The 4,516-nt window shown below is 51.5% G+C and overlaps 1 long non-coding RNA gene across 1 annotated transcript; it reads right to left on the bottom strand.

Moving 5' to 3' along the window:
* Window positions 1-1,305: 1,305 nt before the first annotated feature.
* Window positions 1,306-4,516, bottom strand: LOC139603930 (uncharacterized). Its single transcript, XR_011683862.1, has 2 exons — window positions 3,945-4,516; window positions 1,306-1,596 (listed from the first exon to the last, which is right to left on the bottom strand). It is a non-coding gene; the product is annotated as an uncharacterized lncRNA (long non-coding RNA).

Raw genomic sequence — 4,516 nt, 5'->3', positions numbered from 1 at the left:
ACGCGGACCCCCTTGAGCGCCCATTTCTGGGCACAGGGACCCCCCTGTACCCCCTTGCCCAGCATTGGCACCGCCCTGTACCCCCTCATGTGGCCCCAGGACCCCCCTGAATCCCCATTTCTGGTCACCGACGCCCCCGGAACCGCAATTCCCGGCCACCGGGACCCCCTTGAATCCCAAATTCCTGGAAGGAAACTCCCCCCGAACCCGCATTCCCCGGCACGGGAACCCCCTGAACCCAAATTTTTGGGCACTGGGACCCCCCTGCCCCCCCTAATCCGGGCCTAGGATCCCCCCGCACCCCCGTCAGTGCTCTGGGACGCCCTGCACGCCCATTCTCGGCCACCTCGTCCTTCCCAGACCCCAGACCCGCCCTTTTCCTCGGCTTTTGGACCCCCAGATCTCCCAAATTTCGGCGTCCCCCCAGTTCTTCATTGCCGGCGCTTCCTGGAAGGGGTTCCAGGGGATCCCGGAGGGTCCCCTGGGGTTCCAGGGGGTCAAGAGACCCCCCTTGAACGTTCATTTCGGGACACTGGGACCCCCCCTGTACCCCCTTCCTCAGCCCCGATAACCCCTGCACCCCCTTATCTGCAGCCTGGAACCCCCTGAGCCCCCATTCCCGGGCAGGGAAACCGCCCTGAACCCCAATTTCTGGGCACCGGGATCCACTACATCCCCTTATCCGGCACCGAGACCCCCTGAACCTCAATTTTCAGGCACCAGGACCCCTTGAACCCCGGAACTCGGGAATGGAACCCCCCGGAACCCCATTCCTGGGCACCGGGACCCCAGTGCATCCCGTTATCTGGCCCTGGGACCCCCTGCACCCCTTTTCCCAGCACCAGATCCCAGCCAGGCCATTATCTGGCACTGGCACCCCTGAACTCCCCATTCCTGGGCACCGGGACCCCACTGCATCCCCTTATACAGCACCAGGACCCCCTGAACCCCCATTCCACTGCACCAGGACCGCCGTGCACCCCCATATCTGAGACTGGAACCCTCCCAAACCCTCCGTTCTCAGGCACAGGGACCCCCCCTGCACCCCGTTATCCAGCACGGGGACCCTCCTGCACCCCCTCATGCAGCACCAATGCCCCCCCGCACCCCCTTTCCCGGCCCTCCCCCTCTCAGACACCCCAGCCCCCGCTTTTCCTTGACCCCAGCACCCCCTGGACCCCCACTCCTGCCTTCCACAGCCCCCACCCACCACCTTCCTCAACACCGGGGCCCGTGCACCCCCTTTCCTGGGCACAGGGACCCCCTGGACACCCCATTGTTATAAAATTGACTCAAAACGAGTAATTTCCAATCAAAGAATTTATTAATTATTGAAGCAGTTATACTACGTAAGCAAAGGCTCAGCGCTGGGCGACAGGGGAGTCTCCGCTCCACTACTGCCGCCCCAACTAGTTTCTGATTCAGTCCTTTTATCCTCTCCATCCTTCAGGAGTCCATGTTATCTCGGAGTTCTCTGCGCCTGCGCTGGTTGTTGCTAGGGGGTCATCCTTCTGTCTCCTGGTGGTCGGTGATAAAGGCTGCAGAGTCTTCCTCAGCCGCGTCTTCTTCACCCTATGTCCTTATTTGGTGACTTCTCTGTGGAAAATTACCAAAATCTTATGATTAACGCAATATGTGCCCTATCAAGCTTAAGCAAGCAAATGTCCTGCCTTGCAAACTGTGCCCTATCAAGCTTAAGCAAGCAAATGTCCTGCCTTGCAGACTGTTTATCTGCCCCTGCCCCTTCCCCAGCTTTTCCCTGGTCGTTATCTCTGTGAGTTATCTGCTTGTACCATTTGTCAGCGGGAAAGGTTTCCCTGCTGGGTGTTTATCTGCCCCTGCCCTTTCCCCAGCCTTTCCCTGGTCGTTATTTCTGTGAGTTACCTGTTTGTACCATTTGCTGGGTGGGACTATGTGTGGGCTCCTGCAACCCCTTCCCTGGTATCCTTGTGGCTCATATCTCATGAAGTAGTACAGAAATAGTCAGCAGACAACTCTTGTAACACACTGGTCTCTTTTTCGTGACGAACAAAATGTAGTCCCTCATCTCAATCCCCCCTTTGTTTTGATACTCAATTTGGTTCGTCAAAACGCTCTAATTCCCTTTTGCTGAGCTCCAGAGATTCTTCTGGATCATCCATCTTCAAGGTTCCGTATTTTGCTCGTGTGAGCATAAGGTGAGCAGCTTCTAATCTGCCTTTTACAATGCTAATCAGTTTATTAAAAATACAAGGGCCAAACGTGAGTCCCAATAGTAAGAGAAGTAGTGGACCCGCTATCGTTGATAATAAAGTTGTAAGCCAAGGAGAATAGTTAAACCAAGATTCATAGCAGCTTTGGTGTTTTTCCCTTTCTCTTTGTCTTCTTTCTAGCCCCTCCCGTAGTTTTGCCATTGAGTCCCGTATAATTCCGCTCTTGTTTACATATGTGCAGCATTCTTCTCTTAAAGCAGCACATAGTCCTCCTTGTTGCAGGAATAATAGATTTAACCCCCTTCGATTTTGTAAGGCTACCTCTGCTAGGGAATCTAATGATTCTGTGAGGTCTTTGATGGAGGTTTCGATCCTCCTGAGGTCTTCATCTACAGAGGCTCTTAGTTCTTGGAATCCTCGGTGTTGCTGTATGAGTGAGGCTATTCCTGTTCCTGTCCCGGCTGCAGCTATTCCTAGTAACATTGCTACAGTGAAGGTTGTGAATATTTCCCGTTTCACTATGTGGGGTCCTATATTTTGATATTGTTCATAAACGTACTCTACGGGGTGGTAAAGGACTCTGGGTACTATCAATACTTGAATACAAAAGTCACTGGATTCATTAAATCGGTCTATATTTATACATGGGGTGACTCCGAGAGTGTTACAGACCCATTTAGTATTTGCTGCTGGCAGTATCCAGCTGGCAGGTTTCTTAGGGTCACTCAAATTCCCCATAACCTGACATAGATGTCGTTTTTCCACTGGTACTCGTCCTATACATCTTCCTCTCCCCGTTACCCTTGCCAAGGTTATCCCTCTCGATTCTTCTCCTTCTTTTTTCCATAGGCACCTAGCTGGGTTGGTCCCATTTACTCGTCTGCTTTTTGCTGTTACCCCTATGGCTTCATAGAACGGGGGGTTTACGGTGTAACACAGCCAACATTCCTCAGTTAGATTTGGATGGGTCTCATTCAGGACTAGGAAAGTGGCCTGTAATATTTTCCACAAGTCCCCTTCTCCCGGGTTTTCAGGTCCTCGGGTCGAATCAGTAAAGTTTTGCTTATACATTTCTGGAAAACTAGTGGTTGGGGCTGTTTCTGATTCATTTCCATTATTTTCTCCTAGCGTTAGTTCTCCAGCTATCGCCTGGTTTGGTCCAATTGGTTCGGGGTCGTGTGGCACGGTTGTCTTTTGGATTATAAAGTGCCCCCCTCTGTCTGTCCCTGGTTCCCATAATCGGGCTCCCCACATTTTCCCTAATAACCAGACTTGGTCATGTGGTTTTGTCACATTAATGTAAATCATATTGCATGTTCCATCTAACCCTCCTTCTTTCTGGGTATATGTGGAAGTGGGCTGTGTACACCCGTATGGACCCCATCCAGTTCTGATAAACCCGTCCTCGTTCCCCCCAAAGGAGCTTACTGATACACAGTCCCAATAAGCACAGTAAAAGTGTCCTGGATAGTTACAATACCCTTTTCCCGGGTTTGAGCTTGGACAAAAATAACATCCAAACTGATTTAAACATGGATTTACAGGTATTAAATCACACAAAGTACATAAAAAGCTGGATGCGCCAGACGTGATTTTGGTCTGGATAACATACTGGTCTTCCCATCTAATCAGTGACCATTTGAAGGGTTGATGTGAATACCCTTCTGCCCCTGAACTTGTTACGATGCACCAGAAAAGAATTAAGGCTTGTAATTTGGGGCTGTCATTGTCGGAGCTCAGGTTGAATTTTACCTTTGGTTTCCCCAGTGGTGGGTTACCAATCCTGGGGCAGGACGGCCAACATTTCCTGGACATCCCATATGGGGGTCGGGGCTTCCGACAGACTCCACTGGTTATTACCTCTCTGCCTCGCCCGACGACTCGGTTGCTGCGAGCCTCAGGGTTTACCATCTTCTCGGCAGCAGAGGTATTCTTCAGGAGCCGGATAAACCTCCCGTTTCCACTTTTTAGCACTGGTGGCCCAGTTATCAGCTTTTATTAATGAGAGGTCACGCCACAAATTGGGGGCTTTCTTCCAACACACCACTTCCAGGATGTCCAGGAGAAAGGGGATCGGTTCGTTAGGGTGGTAGCAGAACCGATCAGGATTTACCCCTTTGGAAAAGGTTTCCCACCACTCGTCAGATCCAAGCTTTACCTCCCCCGTAGCAACTCTGCTACTAAGAATGATAGAAGTTAGTCTCCTCTCTTTCTCATAGCACGGCGTACAAATTCCCCTAGGTGTTCTACCACTCCGACAATGAGACCACCAAGGTTCGTGACACAATTTACAGGAAAAGCATACAAGGGGGTGACAGTCACAA

Source organism: Agelaius tricolor, unplaced genomic scaffold, assembly GCF_023055355.1.
Source record: "Agelaius tricolor isolate 1412-34295 unplaced genomic scaffold, bAgeTri1.0.p SCAF_42, whole genome shotgun sequence".
Lineage (NCBI taxonomy): Eukaryota > Metazoa > Chordata > Aves > Passeriformes > Icteridae > Agelaius > Agelaius tricolor.
Note: the sequence above shows the minus strand (reverse complement) of the source record. Positions and strands in the feature narration are given on the sequence as shown.